Source organism: Stegostoma tigrinum, chromosome 20, assembly GCF_030684315.1.
Source record: "Stegostoma tigrinum isolate sSteTig4 chromosome 20, sSteTig4.hap1, whole genome shotgun sequence".
NCBI classification, from domain to species: Eukaryota; Metazoa; Chordata; class Chondrichthyes; order Orectolobiformes; family Stegostomatidae; genus Stegostoma; species Stegostoma tigrinum.
In genome coordinates, this window is record NC_081373.1 from 31,288,371 (window position 1) to 31,311,540 (window position 23,170).

The window sequence follows — 23,170 nt, forward strand, 5'->3', positions numbered from 1 at the left end:
GGGGTAGGGGGGTAGGGGGGTAGGGGGGTAGGGGGGGGAGTGGGGGGTAGGGGGGTAGGGGGGGGAGTGGGGGGTAGGGGGGTAGGGGGAGGGGAGGGGGGGTAGGTGGGGGGGGAGGGGGGGTTGGGGGGGTGGGGGGGGAGGGGGGGGAGTGGGGGTAGGTGCAGGGGGAGGGGGTGTAGGGGGGAGTGGGGGGGAGGGGGTGTAGGGGGGAGTGTGGAGGAGGGGGGAGTGGGGAGGAGGGGGGAGTGGAGGGAGTGGAGGGAGTGGGGGAGGGAGTGGGGGTGGGGGTGGGGGTGGGGGGGGGGTGGGGGTGGGTGGGGGTGGGGGTGGGGTGGGGGTGGGTGGGGGTGGGGGGGGGGTGGGGGGGGTGGGGGGGGGGAGCGGGGGGGAGGGGGGGGAGCGGGGGGGAGGGGGGAGCGGGGGGGAGGGAAGCGGGGGGGGATGGGGGAGCGGGGGGGAGAGGGGGGAGCGGGGGGGAGAGGGGGAAGCGGGGGGGAGAGAGGGGGGAGCGGGGGGGGAGAGGGGGGAGCGGGGGGGGAGCGGGGGGGGAGCGGGGGGGAGGGGGGGAGCGGGGGGGAGGGGGGGAGCGGGGGGAGGGGGGGAGCGGGGGGGAGGGAAGCGGGGGGGGATGGGGGAGCGGGGGGGAGCGGGGGGGAGAGGGGGGAGCGGGGGGGGGAGAGGGGGAGCGGGGGGGGGGAGAGGGGGGAGCGGGGGGGGGAGAGGGGGGAGCGGGGGGGGGAGAGGGGGGAGCGGGGGGGGAGAGGGGGGAGCGGGGGGGGGAGAGGGGGGAGTAGGGGGGTAGGTGGGGTCGGTGGGGGGGAGGGGGGTAGGTGGGGGGGAGGGGGGTAGGTGGGGGGGAGGGGGGAGTGGGGGGGGAGTGGGGGGTAGGGGGGGTAGGGGGGGGAGGGGGGGTAGGTGGGGGGGGTAGGTGGGGGGGGGAGGGGGGGGTAGGTGGGGGGAGTGGGGGGGGGAGTGGGGGGGGGAGTGGGGGGGGGAGTGGGGGGGGGAGTGGGGGGTAGGGGGGTAGGGGGGGGAGTGGGGGGTAGGGGGGTAGGGGGGGGAGTGGGGGGTAGGGGGGTAGGGGGGGGAGGGGGGGTAGGTGGGGGGGGAGGGGGGGAGGGGGGGTAGGTGGGGGGGGAGGGGGGGTTGGGGGGGTGGGGGGGGAGGGGGGGAGTGGGGGTAGGTGCAGGGGGAGGGGGTGTAGGGGGGAGTGGGGGGGAGGGGGTGTAGGGGGGAGTGTGGAGGAGGGGGGAGTGGGGAGGAGGGGGGAGTGGGGAGGAGGGGGGAGTGGAGGGAGTGGAGGGAGTGGGGGTGGGGGGGGGTGGGGGTGGGTGGGGGTGGGGGGGGGTGGGTGGGGGTGGGGGGGGGTGCGTTGGGGGAGGTCACTCCCCGCCCCCCACCACTCTTGTCCAGCCGGCTCGGTACCTCTCTCTGATCGCCGCCAAGTTAGAGCCGCCCGTCCCTGGGCGCCGCCGCCGCCGCCACTCTCCGCATCTCCATCACTCGCTGTGCCCACCACACACGCTTCCCGTCGGATGTCCGCAGACAGCTGGTCCACGTCCAAAACACACACAAAAAAAATGTTAAAAAAAACTTAATCCTCCAACTAACAGGCTGTAACGATCCGAGTGCGGGAGCCGATCTCCTCTCTCCGAGCTCGTCAGCTCCTTTCTTGCAGAGGTAGAGAGATCCAAGCGGCTTCCTACGTTGCTGCTTAAACCCTGGGCGAACGCCTCTCACTGTCCGGGGCTGCTCTCGGTGGGGGGGTGTGGGCGCCGACAGCAGCTTCCTCCTCTCCTCTCTTCCTCCAGAAACAAACAGATGGGAGTTAGACACAGACAGAGAGGGAGGGGGTTGGGGTGGGGAGAGGAGCCGCGCTGCCAGGAGGGTCACTCGCTTGGTCCGGCTTCGCCTGCGATCGTGCTGCGCTCCGCGGGCGGGGTCTGCTCCAAACCAATGACACAGCCCCACATGGACAGCCGCGCCTCCAGCGTTTCCCCACTCTACAGCCGCTCTCCTCTTACACTCAGCCTGACAGCGGAGGGGGAGAGCTACCTTCACCCGAACCACTCTTTCACATACACAGAGCTGCAGCACCGCCTACAAACACCCAACTTTCCAACTGCGGCGTTTCCATTTGACAGAAAAGAAACAACAATGCAATCGCTCTTAAATCTACAGAATGAATTAACTTGCACTCTTGTTTTCCATTTTCAGTCGTGGAAAAAACATGCACCGCAAGTGACGAGGCCTTAACTTTTTATTCGGTGCTTGTTTGCTACAGCTACATACCAATACTTGACCTCTGCTCAATTAAAATATATGCTGTTTCATTAAATAAACACCTCAACAAGACTGCAGATTGTAGTCATTTTTTAATATTATCTAATTGAATAGTGATTTTAAAAACTCGCACCCATCCCGAAACTAAGTTACAGGGATGAGCTTTTTGAAAATATAATTTGAATAAAACGCTTGAGTTATCATGTTAAGTTTTAAAACAAAAAGTTTCACTCGAATTTAACAGGATTGTTTGCATTTCTGGTCGTCTATGACGATGGACTCTGATTTGAACGTTGGGGTGTGATCTTGAGATGAAGAACTGCCTGTTCCATTATAGTTCTTTCATTGGTGGTTTCAGGTTTAATCTATTTCTATCACCTACAGCATTTAGCAATTTTTTATGCATGTGGGTCAAACCGCGCTGAGCTTTGTTGTAAGGCAAGTTGAGTGGCTCAACAGGCCAATTACCCTTTCACTCTTGCAACTAGCGTGTTGTTACCTTCGACTTCAGAAGTATAAAAACGATGGGAAAGAAAATCACACAGTTCCTTTGACGTTGATAAATTGGCATCTCTGCATGGGCATGGGCCAAGGATTTACAAACAGTCACTAAATTACAGAAACTTCAACGAATCTTGGCCAATCTCGACCTATTTAGATCACTAGCCCCACATGAAAGGGAAACACGAGTTATCCAGCTATATAGCTAAATAAAATAACCCCAATTCACTATTTACATATTACATTTCATGATATGCCAGTGCTAATTTCAACCAATTCCAAGAATCCCTTGAATTTCAAAAGCTTGTTTAGGCCACTTTTATATTTAGCAAATAGCCTTTATATTTCTGGTGTTCGTCCCATGAATGATGATCAGCCTGAATGGAATATGGTAATATTAATTTGAAAACCCTACTGATTGAAAATAGTCTATATAGTTAACAAATTTATTCCCGATGAATAAATATCATTAACATTAATTCAGAATTTATTTTTAGATTTTTTTAAAACCCAGGAACAATTAATGGCATGGAGAAAGGAATTGTTTTGACAAAATTTAACCTGATACTAACATGTAAGATTGTATGTGACAGACTTTTGCTGCTTTTCTGGCACGAGCAATGAAGTATTGGAGTTCCTCCAAATGTCATGAGACAGCAGGAGAATACATGGTAATTCTTCTAAAATGTCTTCACTTACTGTGGAATTTTCACAGAAACGTTTTGATACTTACCAGCAGCATCAGTGGTGATCCATAATCAGGTAGCAGACCGAGGGATGCAATTATTCCCATTCCTCTCAGCACAATTCGACAGAGTGCTCATTCTGATGCTTAAAGAAAAGGATTAAATTCTCTGAACAAAGCCGTATGAGTACAGGTAACAAAGATAGCTAAGGCTCACAAAAATTTCCTCCTGTTTGGGACAAATCAATCGACCTGCCAAAATTATCTTTCATTTACTGAAATCTTAAATAGCAGCTTGTTTGCTGAGCCCAAACCCACTTAAATATAAAACATTGGCTTGTTGATTTTAATATTATAAGTTAACCTGAAACTGATAGGGACAATGGCTGTAGAACATATATTCCTGAATTTATCTCTACAAAGAGGAATCAACAAGTACTAATGAATTCCCATCAAATCTGCAAAGTAGCATTTGAGTTTCAACTTCAGAGACCATGCTGCTGCACAATTCTCCATTTCAACCACCTTGTTTGTATGATATCAATTTTCTCCAATATAATAAATTAGGCAAGAAATCGCAGGGCACCAGCAGAAATATTTCTATCATCTATGAGCATGGATGAGGTGCTGAAGGACTTGAGAGTGGCTTATGTTGTACCTTTATTTCAGAAAGGCTATAATGAGAAACCTGGGAACTGTAGACATGTGACCCTGACATTGATAGTGGATAGGTTGTTGGAAATAATTCTGAAAAATAGAATTTGCATGCATTTGGACAGACAAGTAATGATTAGGGATAGTCAGCATGGTTCGGTGTGAGGGAAATCATGCCTCACAAACATTAATGAGTTTTTTGAGGAAGTAACCAAAAAAGGTTGATGAGGGTAGAGCAGTGGACATTGTAAAAACAGACTTCAGTGAAACCTTTGACAAGGTTCCGCGTGGTGGACTAATTAGTAAAGTTAGATCACATGGGATTCAGGGTGAGCTTGGATACAAAATTGGCTCAATGGTAGGAAATAGAGGGTTGTGGTGAAGCGTTGTTTTTCCAGAATGGAGGCCTGTGACCAGTGGTGCTCCACAGGGATTGATACTGAGCTCACTTTTTTTGCCATTTATATAAAAAATTTGGATGACAACGTAGGATGCATGGTTAGTAAGTTTGCGGACAATATCAAAATTAGTGCTATAGTGCACAATGCAGAAGTTTACTTAAGATTACAAAGAGATCATGATAATATGGGACAATGGGCTGAGGAGTGGCAGCTGGAGTTTAATTTGGATAAATGTGCAGTATTGCATTTTGGTAAAAACAAACAAGGGCAGAACTTATGTAATTAATGGCAAAGCCCTGGGTAGTGTTGTGGAACACAGAAACCTAGGAGTTCAGGTATGTGATTGTTTGAAACTTGTGTCACATATAGACAAGGTGGTTAAGAAGGTATTTACCAGGCTTGTTTTCTTTGCTTAAACCTTTGAATAAAGGAGTTGGGACTTCATGTTGAAGTTGTACAGGATGCTGAAGTGGCCTTATCTGGAGTACTGTGTGCACTTTTGGTTGCCCTGCTATAGGAAGGTTATTATTAAATTGGAGAGGGTTCAGAAAAGATTTACCAGAATGTTGCTAGGAATGGAGAGTTTGAGCTATAAAAATAGGCTGGATGGGCTGAGACTTTTTCCACTGGAGTGTGGGAGGTTGAGGGGTGATCTTATAGAGTTTATAAAATCAAGTGGGGCATAGATAAGGTGAATAGCAGAGATATTTTCTCTAGGATGGGGGAATTCAAAACTAGGGACCATATTTTTAAGGTGAGAGGACATTTCCTTTGGATTTGTAATACAAATCCTCAAATTAGCAACTACCTTTTTAAACACAACAGAAGAACATTCTGGAAGGAATATTTTCCTAACCATTAATTCTCATTGAATACGGCACTACAGAAATCACAAACAATAATAACAAAAAATAACAATAATAACAATGAAAAGGCTATTTCTTCCTGCTTAGTTCTATTTCTGGAATCTTACCCTTTAAATGCAGTAATAATGAGGAAAAGGCAAAAACAAAGTCAAAGGTCAAATTTTACCTGTTAATACGTTGTTTAGGTGGATAAACCCGTGCAGCATTTTACAGTTGCGCAATCAAATATAAAGTATCTTAATACAGATTGCACCTGAGGCAGAGAGTTTTAACAATAAATGATTTTAAAGTGTCTGGATGACTATTCAGTGCTTCAACCAATGTACTATGCCAGACCATAGGTCTAGTCATTGTCAGACATAGCATTTTGCAACGGAACAGGTTAAAATAAGGCAGCTCTTGTGTAGTGAAGGCACAGAATGTGCAAGGCTCACAATTTCAGGGAGTGGGTTTATTTTATCAGCTACCTGCCTGGTAAAAGAGCCTCAAACCCAGAAAAAAGATTGTGACTAAAATGTGCCATCTGGGGTGTAAAAACCTGCAGGGACAGTTGACCATCTGCTACCAGTCACAATGAAGGTCAACGCTGCTCTCAACTTTGAAGCCATGTTCAAATTACAGTCACCACAGAGTCATGATGAGAATCAGCCCCTTGATTTGAGTGGTGTCTGACCATCTGGAACCTGCAAACCCTTATAAGGTCATCCTGGCAGTTAGTGATCACTGTTTCAGTTGGTCCTTTGGCACAATATCCTGCCATAGTTTATGGTGGGTGCACCTTTTCTTTCATGGGAGTGGGCAGGTAAAATCCCAACTCACCTGATCCATGCAGCAGAACATATGGTGCGTATTCACCATTGAGGGTGACAAGGAAGTGCGAGCTGGCGGTGGAGGGATGTGGTTGGAATTGCCAATACCCAATAAGTCATCATCATTTCATGTGCAAAGAGTCAAAAAGTATTTTTTTTTGAAGTCACTTCTGGGCCCCAGAAAATCCCCGCTGTCTTTACTCTCCAAGCTCCCAATTCACATACTCATCCCTCGATGGGGCTGATTTTATCTTCTCACAGGATACACATACCATCAGAATCACACTTGGTCCTGACCAACTCTTCACCCCAGTTTCCAAGCCCCAGGTGATGCTTTTCTTGTTAGGAGTGAAGCAACACTCAGTTCCTCCCAATCCATAGAAGATCCCAGCAGCCTGGCACTATCAGATCCTGGCATTTCTCGTGAGTTCCATTAAAGTTAGAGTAGGAAACTGCCAAAAACTCTAAGGATGTTTGGGCCTCCACCTTTTTTCTCTGATTAAACATTAGTTCATTTTATAATACCGTTCAATTTGTTGCATGTATAAAAAGCTAACTAATGGGTTGGAAAATAAAACACTTGATACTGACAAGCAGCTTTAGTCCAGTAGTGTGTTTGATTTGAAATACAGTGGGCATATCATGTTTATAAGCAGAGTGACACTGTGATAGAAAACTATGACGAATATGAATGCCAACCAGCTGATCCTATGCTACAGAAAGCATACCATTGCTGGAGCGCATGTCCTCATTATGCGCATTGATCTGCCTGAGCAGAGTATGTATCCTAAGCAATTTATAAGAATGCTCGAAGGCCATGTCAAAGACACCTGGTCCATCGTCAGTTCTACCTACTGCTACCATTTTGCCTCCATATTCAGTGCTATGTTGCTGGCTGAACATCACTATGATCTTTCCCTATTGTATTTTAAATATGTTAATGCCTGCTTCATGGTTACTGCTGACATGATAGATATTTTTCATTACTTCTTCCCAATACTGTATTGCCTTTTCTCTGTTTAGTGCATGAACGTACTCAGAGGAATTTTATCAGGGTCATATCATTCTCAGTGGTGGAACTGGAAGTGCGTGCCATTTCCACACTCTTGCTTCTTCCCATTTTCCTCCATGATTATACTTAAAATTTAAAGCGCTGATGTTGTACACAGAAACTATATTCAATTCTGCTGCAGGGGAAGCTTTTCATCAGTAACACACCATCACTTAACAATGCTGCAATAACAAATGGGCCATGAAAGAGCTTTCTGACTAAACAGGGAGGATCTGCATCATGGCCAAAACTTCCCTGCCCAACACCATTTCCATTAGCATAAGATTTTTTGACAGCATAAAAGCAGCACCAATTTTTTTGAAATTGATATTTCACTTGTAATATTTCCTGTTCATTGTTGACATCAGCATAGTCAGAGAGCTAAATGTACCACCACACCTTGTGGTTGACACTGTGGTGGTTACAGGGGAGTTACGGACATTCGTTTTAATATGGAAGAAACAATGTTTTGCTTTCTTGGTCTCTATTTATGAAATTTTCATGTTTGTGTCCAGTGTTGTGTAATAATATTCGTGTCAACAACACTTCACAAGTTGGAATGTTACACCAACCAGCAACTCTGAGTACCTATGAGTTTCTAATCTGTTGCCACATAACAAAACATTGTATTCCTTGGGAAACCCAAACACAGTTGTTTTCATGTAAGCATTATAAACTACACATGCAACGTTTACCATTTATAAGTGACGCTCAAGCCCTCACAAGGACATTAACACAGAAGATCAAGGACTGGCTCAAAACAAAATTAAATTCCGACTGGAGCTCTGTCCCTTACCTTGCACTTTGAAGCCAATGCATCTACCTACAAACTGAGATTCCGATCTGGGGCTTCCCTAGTTGTGGGCTTCTGTACATACAATAACAAAGCTCTCCAACTCATTACATATCATTACACTCCTTTATTCACCTCTGTACTCATTAGGTTCTCAAATATAGCTCTCTAGTCTGGTGTCTAAGACCTGCCTCTTCACATGCTCATTCTAGATATTTTCTGGCCAATATATTCAGAGATGTTATTACACACTTCTGGAGCAGGAGGTATTTGAGCTTCGGCCATCTGGCCCAGAGATAGGGTCACCAGTGTTACATCACAGGAGTCCTGACAAACATGCTTTTTCTAGACCCATATCTTCTGTCCTATTGATGTTTGAGTCATGGATCAGTTACATGATTATAGGACATAGAACAATACAGCACTGGAACAGAGCCTACAGCCCACCATGTTTATGCCAACAATGATGCCATTCTAAACTAACCCTCATCTGCCTGCACGTGGATGATATTATTCTATTCCTGCCTGTTTATGTATCTGCCTAAACACCTCTTAAATGTTGCTATTGGATCTTCTTTTCCAACTCCCGCTGGCAGTACATTCCAGGCACCTACCACTCTCATGATTTCCATGCATCTCATTTCACATACTGCAGTACCATTTTGACAGGGTAACCTTGTCAGAGAATTTAGAATATTTTGCAGCCACAGAGAATCACAATTGTGCTTTGAGGGTTGTCAGTTTTTAAACAAAAAAAAACAGGTGTCAAAGTTACAGTTGTCAGTACATCTAAGATAATTGTAAAAGTACCAGCTCCCCTGAAGAGCTGGACTTTTAAACATTTGGTTAACCAGCATTTTTGATTTACCACCATCACCTGACCCTAGTAGGTGTCAGATAACAGAAATGTTACTGTATTTATCACCTCTGTGGGACAATGTTGAACTTACACATCATAAAGAAAGTTATCTGAGATCCCTCTTCGTGAGGATAGTTGAGATGTTATGGGTGAACTCAATCCCTGTAAGAACTCTGTGAGCCAGCAGAGACTGAAATGGATCTGCATGTGGACAGTACTGACCCATCCTTTAGGCTCCTCACTTTCTTACCGAGAATGACCACCACACCCAGCACGTTATGCCTTTCCCATTTCATACCTCCATGACCTCAACCCATCCTTTGCCCTTCCTCATATCTCTCTTTCACTTCTCCGTTCATTCACATCTCAAACTTCCAACACTCATCCCGTTGCCATTTGCTCACCTCTTCTGGCCCTGAGCCTCCAATCAAGCTGTCATTCTCCTGCTCTCCTCCCGTGAGCAATAGCGTTCAACACAGAAAACAGCTGACCTCACACACAAAGATACAAAGATAATTGGTGCATACCATCATTAAATGAAGATAGGTCGAGTGGCGCAAGAATCTTGACATTGAAGGCATGATATAATTTTAAGAAGTTTCAATATAATAAATTTTCTGATGAAGTGTCTAGGCCCGAAACGTCATCTTTTGTGCTCCTAAGATGCTGTTTGGCCTGCTGTGTTCATCCAGCTCCACACTTTGTTGTCAGGAAATCTAAATTTTGGTTCCTACCTAACATGTGCACAGCACATACCTGTTGTCTACTCTTGTAGACTTCATAAAAGGACCCCATTAACTTGCTTAGATACTAGATGGTCTGCACATACTACTTTGTGCTTATGCAGAAGACTCATGAACACATTGATGTGACACAGTGAAGTTATAGAGGATATTGGGTGGAATGTTCCTATGCTAAGTCACACAGTTTTTTTTTTGGCTGAAGTTCATGTTGCCTAGCCTGCCATGGGTATTGTCAACTTTTCCCACTCAACCTTCCACTCACTATTTATGCAGCCAGCCTCTCTGGCACTTGCCTCATCAGATTATGCAACTGGACAGGTGGAAGTGCTTGCTGCAGCTGAGACTTTGTGACGTCCATGCAGCTAGCTTCATACTTTAAACCCCGTTCCAGAGCACTTCAGGTGATGCAATTTGGAAAGTGCTCCTCACACTGTTGTCCTGCATCATTATCCCATAGGAACTGGCCAAGAGAGGCAAGTTAACTCCTTGGTTTGCTCCAAGTGACCTGGAGGTGTTTGTGAACAGGGTACATGAAAGAAGGGCACTCATGACTTGCAAAGGAGGCCCCACCACCTGAGCTAGCGCCAGCCTGGACTGAAATAGACATCCAGCTCAACACGTGGTCCTGGGTAAAACACAATGTACAAAAATGCACGGAGTAAGGCAATAATTTTTGACACTCCACAAGGAAAAGTACCAACATCTAAATTTATATCACCTCATGGTTGTAGAGCCACTACTTACTATAACTCCGTGAGAGATGATGGGAATTGCAGATGCTGGAGAATCCAAGATAATAAAGTGTGAAGCTGGATGAACACAGCAGGCCAAGCAGCATCTCAGGAGCACAAAAGCTGACGTTTCGGGCCTAGACCCTTCATCAGAGAGGGGGATGGGGAGAGCGTTCTGGAATAAATAGGGAGAGAGGGGGAGGCGGACCAAAGATGGAGAGTAAAGAAGATAGGTGGAGAGGAGAGTATAGGTGGGGAGGTAGGGAGGGGATAGGTCAGTCCAGGGAAGACGGACAGGTCAAGGAGGTGGGATGAGGTTGGTAGGTAGGAAATGGAGGTGCGGCTTGGGGTGGGAGGAAGGGATGGGTGAGAGGAAGAACAGGTTAGGGAGGCAGAGACAGGCTGGGCTGGTTTTGGGGTGCAGTGGGGGAGGGGGAGATTTTGAGGCTGGTGAAGTCCACATTGATACCATTGGGCTGCAGGGTTCCCAAGCGGAATATGAGTTGCTGTTCCTGCAACCTTCGGGTGGCATCATTGTGGCACTGCAGGAGGCCCAGATGGACATGTCATCTAAAGAATGGGATGGGGCGTTTAAATGGTTTGCGACTGGGAGGTGCAGTTGTTTGCTGCGAACTGAGCGGAGGTGTTCTGCAAAGCAGTCCCCAAGCCTCCGCTTGGTTTCCCCAGTGCAGAGGAAGCCACACCGGGTACAATGGATACAGTATACCACATTGGCAGACGTGCAGGTGAACCTCTGCTTAATATGGAAAGTCATCTTGGGGCCTGGGATAGGGGTGAGGGAGGAGGTGTGGGGGCAAGTGTAGCATTTCCTGCGGTTGCAGGGGAAGGTGCCGGGTGTGGTGGGGTTGGAGAGCAGTGTGGAGCGAACAAGGGAGTCACAGAGAGAGTGGTCTCTCCGGATAGCAGACAAGGGTGGGGATGGAAAAATGTCTTGGGTGGTGGGGTCGGATTGTAAATGGCGGAAGTGTTGGAGGATGATGTGTTGTATCCGGAGGTTGGTGGGGTGGTGTGTGAGAACGAGGGGAATCCTCTTTGGGCGGTTGTGGCAGGGGCGGGGTGTGAGGGATGTGTTGCCGGAAATGCAGGAGACGCAGTCAAGGGCGTTCTCGACCACTGTGGGGGGGAAGGTGCGGTCCTTGAAGAACTTGGCCATCTGGGATGTGCGGGAGTGGAATGCCTCATCGTGGGAGCAGATGCGGCGGAGGCGGAGGAATTGGGAGTAGGGGATGGAATTTTTTGCTATAACTCTGCCCGGTTTGGAATCAGTAAAATCATTTGACTGACTGGCAGTACACCCTGACTAATCATAGTCCCCCTGAATACACAAAGGACATGCCCCATTTGAATTTTACACATGGCCATTTGGTGGAAACAATACAATATGTTGCCAATATAGGTGGCTGGCAATACTGTAGGTGTGACATTGAAGTAGCATGGTGCTGTGCGAAAACATTTCAAAACTTCTTGAATGTTCAAGAGGAGTGGATCAGGCGAAGTGTTGACCCAGTGGCAGGCAGTAAGCATCACCAATAGGAGCACCCGTGTGAGTAAGGTTTTGTAATAAGGTCATGTTAGTTCAAAGAATAACAAATAGTGTTCAGTGTCATAGGATGGCACCAGTGCACACCAGTGATGTGTACATCCTGCAGAAATGTGAAGTCATGGACATACCGTGCATCCCAGACAAACACGTCTACTGGAAGGGTCATCAGCTGCACAAGTTTCAGCTCTAGGTTTTGGAATTTGAGCAGCAGCTGCATCCAGTTGTATCATCTGTGAAGCAGATGACTATATGGGCAGGGAGCTGGTCACAATGCAGGTAGAAGCAATCAGGTAGAACCAGAATGGGTGACTGACAGGAAGTCTATGAAAACCAGGCAGATAGTGCAGGAGTTCCCTGAGATGGCCATATGTGCTCTGTCCTTCTCCGAAGTGCTGGATTCATATTTAACCATACATTTTTGAGAATAGATAATTTGTTCATCTTCTATTATCTTCATTGGTCATGTTTTTATGTCAGGAAAATGTTTTGTGCCTATATTATTAACATCAATTACTTGACTTCATGTCCATATAAGATCGTTTTCTCTCATGACTAACAACTAGAACAACATACCAGGGACTCCTGAGGAAGGTAAAATCAACAGAGTCCTGTGGACCATAGAGCTATTCTCTCACTCGAGAGAGATGATTGGTGGTGGTTTAACCTAAGGGTGACTACTCCTCAGGGAAGGGAAGAGATTGAGATGGTGACTTCAGCCAGTACTAGAATTGAACCCATGCTGTCAGTGTCACATTACATCACAACCCTGATGTCCAGCCAGTTGAGCTAACTGACTGCCAAACATCCAAGTACCTATGACTTTCCATTCATTAAAATTTTTAAAGTTGGAAACTTATAGGGATCTTGCTCATAATGTTCTGATAGGGGCTATAGGGGTGAGTGAAGACTGTGTTTGAAAACTCAGCACTTACTTATCCAGTTCCTTCACTTTATGGTGGCATAATTTAGTCATCCTATTTATTCATTTAATCTTTATCCTAGCCTTCCTGGCAGATCCCTCCAAGTAGCAGAGTTGACTCTCTGAGCGATAAACTCACTTCTTTTGCTTCCACGATTTATCTGGATGCTGTCCTCTCCAACCACAAATCCATTTGTGATATTCCATTACAGAGGATACCAGCCAGTCAGTCAGGTTTTACATTGTTACAGATGTTATTTGTAAATATTTTATTTAATGTTCCACAGGTGCTTTCGTAAACATTTATGGACTTATTTTGATTAAAATGCTCGTTCACTAACTTGAGAAGCATTAATAAATGCCTTTTGCAAAAGTATTATGAATAGCAGCTATTTCTTATTACCATTTCAGAACAATCATCCCCAGTACATTGTAGGCCTGAACACTGAACTCTAAATCCAGATTTCTCCTCATACATCACTTTCTGCATCTTCACTAGTGGCCAAATGTTCAGTTGTTACTCTCCAATTACTTCAAACTTTTTCTCCAAACCATTTGGAATTGGAAGCCCTTAGCCTTCCTTCTGAAGTCCCCTATAAAATAATCCCTCCAAGATACGAGTTAACACTATCACTACAGTGGTGGCAATTTGTTTCATGATTGACCTGAGAATCACTTACCCTTTTTAAACGTCCTGATTTCTTCTGGGTGAAAAGTAATTTCCTCCAACTAGATCTTGGGAATACTGAAGCTGTTGTTTTGGTTCTATTCCAAACTACATTCTTTAGATACTGGCTCCTGACTTCCCACCGACAACAGCATGAGGTTAAACCCACTCCCTTGAACTCTCGGTGTAAGATTTGACTGCAAGAAGAGCTTCCAACCATATATTTGTGTGATTGCCAAGACTGCCCATATTTACCTCTGCAATATTGTCCACCTTCGAACTGCCTCATTTCATTGCTACTGAAGCACTTATTTATGCCATTTTTCCATTTGTCAAATTGACTACTCCAATGCACGCCTGGCTGATTTCCGCATTTTACATTTCTTTAAAACATGAGTTCATCCAAAGCTCTGTTACCTGTGTCCAGATTCTATTTGCCTTACACCCTGTTCTCAAATATCTCCATTGTCTCCCAGTCAAGCAACACCTTGATTTAAAATTCTCATCCTTTCTTTTCAATCCTTTGGTAACTTTGCCCGTTCCCTTTCTGTAATCTCTTCCAACCCCACAAATGTTCAAACACATACATTTCTCTAATTCCGGTCTATTGAGCATCCTAATTTTTCTTTGCTACACCATACCTTCATTTGTCCAGGACCTAAGTTCTGGAATTCCTTCCTTGACTATCACCACCTCTTTTACTTACTTTCCTCATTTAAGATGTTCCTTAAAACCTACATCTTTAACTTGATTTTAATTTTATCAAAATATCTGTTAATGTGCCTTGGAGCCATATTTTACTTTATAATGCACCTCTGATGCATCTCAGGACATTTCATTATGTTAAAGGTGCGTTACAAATATAAATTGTTGCTGTTGCTCTTCCATGTTCAGCACATTATTGTGCCAAAGGCAAAGTTGTCTTTGGACTTGCACATTTCCATAATTTTGTTAAGAAGTTGTAAACTGAGTCATAAAATTAATGGTTCTCTTACATTTCAAAAAAAAGAACTGTAGCCCTGATTAAGTATATAACCATTATATTTTTTAGCTACAAGATCTAATTGCTCCTTTATAATGGGTTATCAATATGAGGTGACCTGTTAAAATTAGTCCTGAACAGCATTTGCCATTTAATTTGCTTACTGGATGATTGAAAAATGTAACCCACCTCTTGAACAGCCTCTAACAACAGAACACTGAACTCTCCATTTGAGGTTTGTAATTCCAAACATCGACTAAGTTTGAATGTGCCAACCTATTGAACCAGGGCTGATAGAAACCTAGGCTTAGTCCATCCTACGTATACAGAACTGCGGCAGAAATGTCTTGCACTTCAGGTCATGTCAAAGAAAACTATTATCTACCTGTTAAAATACATTACTATCAACAATTGTGGGAAAGCCTGTGACACAGATTATGTTTTTGCAATGCTTGTTGTGAAACATTCATAAAAACCTCAGGTCTTTAACTTGTCTATGAAGGCTTTTCATGTTTGGATCAATCAGAGGTTAATTATTTGTTCTAAAATAATCATTTGTCAAAGAATGTGTTGAAATGATTGTTTGTTTCTACGTTAAAAAATTATTAGAAACTGCTGTTACTGGAATCAGAGTTGATTCTAGCTTAGGCCAACATCTTTTAAACCATTTTGGCTTGTACACTGAGACAACCTCATAGTGCATGCAAGCATCAGAGGAAGCTGTCCTGATCACTTAGCTGATAAGAACACTGTTCCTAAAACTGCTTTCGGTTTATACTAATCCTCCGTTTTTTTAAAAATTCATTCATTCATGGGATGAGGGGCATCGCTGGTTAGGCAGCATTTAGTGCCCATTCCTTATTACCCAGAGGGCGGCTAAGAGTCAACCACATTGCTGTGGATCTGGAGTCACATGTAGGCCACACCTGGTAAGGATTCCTTTCCTAAAGGACATTGTGAACCAGACGGGTTTTTGCAACAATTGACAATGGAATCATGGTCATCATTACATTCTTAATTCCAGATATTTATTGAATTCAAATTCTACCATCTGCTGTGGTGGGATTCAAACCTGGATCCCCAGAACATTATCTCGGTCCTTGGATTAATCCCAAATGAGACCACTAGAAATCCCAAAGATACAATGTTTATCTGCTATTTTCAAGAGTTTCCTTGATGTTTGTCATTTTTGAACATTTTCCTACAACGAGTAACAGCATAATGTAACAAAACATAATTTTAAAAAATCCTGATAAAGCTACAATGAAAATATTAAAATCAGAAACATTTCAAATTATGCAATATTTTCCAAAACATGCCACAATGATCAATTGCAATTGATATTTCAGAGAGGGAGTAAAAGTCAACAATTATCTGGAATATATTTCCTCCCAAAATAATAAGATTTAAGTTAGACCTAGTCTTGATCTCCTAAAGCTAAGCTGATTCTTGGATTAAGACCTAATGTGTTACTAAGTCACCTCTTCCAGCTCCTTACTGTGTCGTCTCTGACTCCAGCATCTGCAGTTCTTGCCATTTCTTTGTGCCTGTGTAGTGCCTTTCAAAGTTCAGGACATTTCAAAGTACTTTACAGACAGTTATATACTTTTTGAAGTATAGTCTATGTTACAACATAGTGTGTACAGTAAAGCTTTTCTGAAAGCAATGTAGGAATAACAAAATAATCTGTATGTTGTTTACATGGCAAAACGGTGAGGCTCCAAGCGTGCAATCCCTGTTCCCATTACTGTCCAGGCTCACGAGAGACAAGTATCCACAGCTGACAGGAACCTGTAGAACCAAACCAAGTGCTTTACAGAGATGCGAGAAAAGTTTGCAAGAAGTAAAAGGATCAAGATTATACTTTTTAACCGAGAAGGAAATATACATTATCAAAGCAAAGCTACTGCACAGATTTGCAATGCCACAGTCAAATTGAAATGCTTGTTAAGCACTGAAGTGAAGAATTAAATGGAAAAAAATGTTTCAAATCTATTGCAGGGTCAAGCTTGGTCTTTCCAATTTCAAAATTTCAAAAGATGGGAACAGAATATAAATATGACTGTGGAATGTAATGCCAGGGTCGGGTATGCATTACATTGGGCCAAGTGGAATCAATGACAATGATCATTCCCGATTGCCCAGGTTGAAATAAGAAGAGAAAATGAAAGTGCTGATTTGTACAATAAAATTCAGTACACTTCCATGCACAACCAGTTTTTGCGAGAAGTTACTTCCCTCTCTCTACCTCTGCAGTCAAAGGGTACCTGTGGGGACCCAAACAAAACAACCAATTTAACATATTTTTCAGGTCATCATTTCAACAAAAAAAAACTCATCACTCCAATCAAATGTTAATTATGTTACTTTCCATCCCTATGCAGAGTTTCACAGAAAAACAGACAACCTGACAGATGACGTGACTATCATGCACGATGGATGAAGGAGTCAATTAAAGATCAAATAAGTTAAGGATGTACACGGATAGCTAAAAATGTGGTGCAGTATCCTTAGGGCACAGTACAAGAATGGTTTTAACAATGGGATCAGCTATACAATATCAAAACAGAAATGGAATGAAGAGCCCCGTACTATGGAGAGTTAAATGACAACTTGGATGGGAATATAAATGTTAGATTTGCCAGGAATAAAGAAATAAAGGAAACTTGTTATATGTTAAGCAAGACAGGAGAAAAAAAAAATCAGACAGTGGGAAGGTAAAAAAAAGAGTCAAGTCAAACCACAATGAACTGCATTAAAGAAATAAAACTGGGAAACTACAATTATTAATTCAAATAGAAAATCCTGACAAAGTAGTCAGAACATGGCTGGACTGCGGTAACAATTTGTAATTAAATATGACTGAATGTAAAACACAAGGATAGCAAAGGAAGAAAGGGAGAATGATAATTCTGTTAATTAGAGATTTTGATCAATATCAAAGCAAAAGAACACAAGGAACCTAAACAAAGAAGTGTGTAAAGAGAATCCCTTTAAATTAAGCTGGGGAAAAGCAAGTAATCAGTCATTATTACTTGAAGTATGCGAAAGCATACTGATCAGTGGGAAGAAATTATGGATGAAATATATACTTAATTTAGAAAAAGTTTTATTCGTAATAATGTTGACTGCAGGATATTTCAAATATCCAAAAATAGACTGCAATGGGAAAAATATCTGTGGAAAGGAAATAAGAAAGCTTTTTGTGAAATGTACAGGGCTGACTGAGTGATCTAAGATGTAAGGATCATTTAGGAACCACTAACCAACCTATAATTAAGTTTATGGTAAGAATAAAATGAAGAAAACTGTTGAAAGAATGAGTACTTGACTGGACAAAGCAAAATATAGAAAAACTAAAATTAGGAATGTGGCATTCAAAATGCAAGGTAGGAGTAGAAAATATGTAGACAAAGTCTAGAAGCAAGTTTTTGACTGAAGTGTTCACAGGCAAGTTAATAAAAATCAAAGCTGGGATAAAAATAAAGGGAGTAGAAAGCTACAAAAAGCGAGATTAAAATTGCTGACAGAAGATAACAGAAAATTGGCAAAAACCATGAAATGTAATAAAATGGCTCACAATAGCCATGTTAGTAGTAAGAGGGTAGTCAAAGTGGGAATGGGTTGCTAAATAATTAAGGAAGCTTGCTTGTGGTGGAAAGTGAGGAAGTAGCCAAGATACAAAATGAATATGTCTTCTGATTGTTAAAAGAAGAGGTCAATTTAGTAAAACCATGAAGAATAGGTGTAAACAGTCAGTGAAAGTTATTATTAAAAGAGAACCTGTACTGGCAGAACCATAGGGTAAAGAATGCAGGAAACTGCAATTGATTTTTAAACATTTTGTGCAGAGGAAAATTGTGCAACAAGGATGATGGTCAGTGTGCCAAACCACTTTGAGAAAATGATAAAGGGATAAATCAGGAAATTAATCTTGATACCAATTGATGATAATCTATGAGAGTCTACAAAATTTCATGAAGTTTTTTATGGACTTTGAGGAACATAAATTATTGAGCAAGGATTAAAAGGATGCTTGCAGTTGATTAACTATCTAGAATTATTTGTGAAATAACAGAAACAAAGGTAAAAGGAAATGCACTATTTGCAGATTCAATGGATTTTCAAGAAGCTTTTGATTACCTCATAACAGATCAATAGAATAGCAAATAGCACATCAAAGTACTGAGAAAGTTGTTTGGAAGATAAAAGGTAAAGGGTAGAGGTAAAGATAAATTTCTCCACTTGGGAAGGTGTGCTAAATGGTGTTCCACAGGAATCTGTATGAGAGTTGTTTTCATTATAATTGATGTCAAAGTAATAATCAGGGGATCAATTTTCTGATGACATTTAATTGCCAAATTATGATATAAAATTTTAAAAACTGGAAAAGGTCAGAGAAAGACAACAGGATGAGCAACTAGATAACAGGTAGTTCAGCCAAGAGAAAATAGGAATGAATGCATCTTGGAAATAAGAGTAAAACAATGAAGCAAACTTGCGGTGATAACATTTCCGATGTCCTGGAGGCGTAAATTGATTTTAAAGCACATATACTGGTGACATGAAAAAATTTCACATTTTAGATGCAATGTTATAAAAATGTAATCGACATCCTCATTTTTTGAAAAGCAGATTGGGGAAGTAAATGTGCAGTTCGGAATATTGTGTTGCAAATTCCTGCATTCTGGGACAGGATTACTCCCATGGTCAAACAGTCTGCCAACATTTACTATCATGGCACACAAATGTGTAGTTAACAGATTACCAGAAGGTGTCAGCATTTATGGCATCTAACCTGCGAATAAATCAACAGGAGCAAAATTGGACTTGCACTCAATGCAGATGGAAAGTTGATTAAACAATTGCATCATATGCCAGTCCATGCTGGTTTGGAGTTCAAGTCAAGTTGGAAGGGGAGAATGTATGTTGATAGGGTACAGCTTTCAGAGCACTCATCGCTTCGAGATGAAACTGAACGTTTTATGACATTAGAACAACAGTTTTGTAAAAGCAATAACAGGCTTACAGATGTGAAGTCACAGGAGTTAACAAATAAAAATGCTGGAAACACTTACCAGATCAGTCAGTATCTGTGGAAAGAACCAGAGTCAACAGGCCAGGTTTTCAATTGGCAGTGGGGTTGGGCCTAGGTCTGGTGTGATTTAAAAATTACCCTCCCAAAGAGCATCTCAGTACCCAACTGGCACAGTCTCTGATTTTTCCAAGTAGGAGTGGGGAGGTGGGAATCGAGTATTTGGTGACCTCCATTAAACTTCCCCATCGGGTACTTGTTAAGAAGTAGAAAGGCCACAATTGCAATTTTCAAAAGAAATTTTGCCAGACACAAACAGCCGAGGACACATTAGCATTCATCTATCAGGTTCAACGTGGCTAAAAAGGGAAAGAAAATTTTTTGTACCTGAAAAATTCACAGGCACCCATGTGCTTTGCTTTGGTTCATGCAGAGTAGAACTTTGTCGTTATGCCTTTATATTGCTGACATTCTGAATATTCACTCTTTTTGGCAAAGCAGTGGCAGGCCCTATCATGGCTGCCAACTGCTGCTCATGCTTTGCAGGCCGTTCCTCCATCTTGTGGAGAAGTTTGGCACCACTCAGTGGGTACTAAGCTTGACTCCTGCCCAATTAAGGCACTTGCATTTCAAACCTGCATAATTGAGGCTGAGTAGGATTTGGATTGCGTGCGGCTTCTCAAAAATCCTGACTTTTCATATGTACTAAAAACAGAGTTGCAACACTTTTTAAGCTAAAGGACAGCTATTTGTAATCAACCTATTGAGTTACATTATGAGATGCATCTGAAGTAGTAGGATTTGAACTCACTTATCTTGGCTTCTGGTAGGGACACTACCACTGCGCCACAAGAGGTAAAGTATAGACACTGGGAAAAGGAACAGGGGTGGGATGAAGAAACAGAATGTTAGCGATAGCATGGGAGTGGGTGAGGTTAAACAACAAAAGGAGTGACGATGTAATACAAATAATGTGCTAATAGAACAAGAAAAGAAACAAAGAAGTGGAAATGGGAAAAGCAGAATCAGCACCAACAGCTGCAGTGCAAAAAAAAGGCAGAGGTTTTGATCTGAAACTCATGAACTCAATATTCATTACAGTCTGATGTCTGTAAAGAGTCAAATCAAAAGAGGGTGTTCAACCAGCCCAGTTCGTCCCCTCCCCCCACTGCACCACACAACCAGCCCAGCTCTTCCCCCCCACCCATTGCATCCCAAAACCAGTCCAACCTGTCTCTGCCTCCCTAACCGGTTCTTCCTCTCACCCATCCCTTCCTCCCACCCCAAGCCGCACCCCCCGCCACCTACTAACCTCATCCCACCTACTAACCTCATCCCACCTCCTTGACCTGTCCGTCTTCCCTGGACTGACCTATCCCCTCCCTACCTCCCCACCTACACTCTCTCCACCTATCTTCTTTACTCTCCATCTTCGGTCCGCCTCCCCCTCTCTCCCTATTTATTCCAGTTCCCTCCCCCCATCCCCCTCTCTGATGAAGGGTCTAGGCCCGAAACGTCAGCTTTTGTGCTCCTGAGATGCTGCTTGGCCTGCTGTGTTCGTCCAGCCTCACATTTTATTATCGAGGGTGTTCTGTTCTTTTGGCTTATGTTGAACTTTGGTGTATGAATGCCAAAGGCAGACATCAGAGACATTAGTGTGCGGGTGGGGCAGATACTTAAATGACAAATGATTAGAATCTCTATGTCTTGCTTGCAGACTGAAATGAAATGTTCTGCAACATGGTCATGCAATTGCGTTTGCCCTCCTCAATGTAGAGCAACATGCATTGTGAGCAAAAAGTGCAGTTTACTAAATTAAAATAAAGCTGGCACCATTTTATCTGGAAGGAGTTTCAACTGAAGTATTAAAAATGATAATGTGTACCTGATTCAATTAGAACAAGAGATATCCATTCTAGCAACTGTAGCTAATGGGAGATGTATATGGGCCTTAGTAAAAGGAAAAACTAAAGAGGCTAAATCTCATTTCTAATTATTACCCAGGACAGTGATTTTTGATCATCGGGCAAGTGTCTTTCTGGCATTCACTGATCTTGAATGTTCCTCTCCTACTGACTCACTGACCAGAAGAGTATTCTGTTAGAAACATTGTTCTGTTAGAAGCATTGAAGTCATTCTTTTTTTCGTTAGATTTAATTACTTCATATTCAACTAATTGACCTATCACTGAGGAAAAGCAAAACAAAATGCACACAGATGATAAAAAATTATGGATAGGAACTTATTTCATGTAATAAATTTCTTGATATAATTCCCCCAGTTTCTGGAAGGTTTCAAATCAAAATATTAAATTGTTCTGTGGTTATCATTATTACTCATTGCAAAATCATATTGAATCTCCATTCTGTGATTACTTTGCCATGAGGGAGCCATTTCCTACGTATTATCGAGGTTACCAAATCAACATATGAACTGCCACTTGTCATTTTCCAGATACACTGGACACTTAAGTATTCATGAATTCCTGATACCAACTTAGCTTTCCAATCACTTGAGGTATTTCTAATTCATATCTGTTTGATTAATGTTCACCCTGAAATGATGTCTTGTTTGCATATAATTTTACTTCTGTGTAGCACTACTATTTTCTTAGTTAGACTTGGCCCTGATTCTCTGAACTTTTGTTGGTTCACATTAAGGATGCACATTCAGAGCAACTCATTGTGCTCAAGCTTTTTCCTGTATAGAATAGAATTCCCACAGTGTGGAGAAAGGCCCTTCAGGCCAACAAGTCCACACTGGCCCTCAAAGCAACCCTCATTATCTACATATCCCTAAACACTACAGGTAATTTAGCATGGCCAATCCACCTAGCTTGCACATCTTTGGACTGTGAGAGGAAACCGGAGCACCCAGACACAAGGAGAATGTGCAAACTTCACACAGATAGTTGCTTGAGGGTGGAATTGAACCCAGTTCTCTGGTGATGTGAAGCAGCAGTGCTAAGCGCTGAGCCACAGTGCTGCCCTTTATATGGAGAGTGAAACAATTGCCTAACTTGATCTTTCTTACCTCAGTGTTCTATGCTGCATTCACTGACATCATCTGGTTTCAGCTTTGTTATTGACATCTCTACTCTAGGATGTGCTCACAGAAAAGTTCATTCGAAAATAAGCATACCAATTTGTCCATGTGCCCTGATTAGGTCTCGGCTAGAACTGTGTGCCTTGCTTTAGTTTCCTAACAGGCTGGATGGTACTAACGGCTCTGCAGAAGACATTGCCAAGATTGATTCCAAGTTTAACCATCTTACCCAGATAGGCTTAGGGTTTGTACACTTAAGAAGTGTATTCTCAGAACATTTTATTGATGTTTATTAAATAATGAATAGACTGGCTTGTGCTCACTTCAAACAATTCTTTAAACAGAATATATTAGAGGGAGCAGGTTTGCAACAGGCAAGTTAAGAACAGGCTGAACCAGGTAATATATTGTGTGGCTCTTTGTTTCTCAAAGAATAGTCAACCTGTGGAATTGGGTAGTGACCTCTTATGGCAGGCGGTAATTTGTCAAATTCACTCAAAGGAGAGAGAGAAAAAGCAAAAGCCGTTCCTATTTCTGCCCAAGATGGAAATCACTATGTACAAGGGATATAAATCAGGG

At 43.1% G+C, this 23,170-nt stretch overlaps 1 protein-coding gene across 3 annotated transcripts in view; it reads right to left on the reverse strand.

Moving 5' to 3' along the window:
- LOC125461811 (C-terminal-binding protein 2) overlaps positions 1-2,099 on the reverse strand; it is a 296,288-nt gene extending 294,189 nt beyond the window's left edge. The window contains exon 1 of one of the 3 annotated variants that reach the window (XM_048551038.2): positions 1,615-2,099. The gene's annotated coding sequence lies outside the window, so the exon portion shown is untranslated. Of the gene's footprint in view, positions 1-1,428 lie in introns of all 3 variants that reach the window. The other 2 variants (XM_048551036.2, XM_048551039.2) reach the window with 2 other exon arrangements.
- Between the last annotated feature and the right edge of the window lie 21,071 nt (positions 2,100-23,170).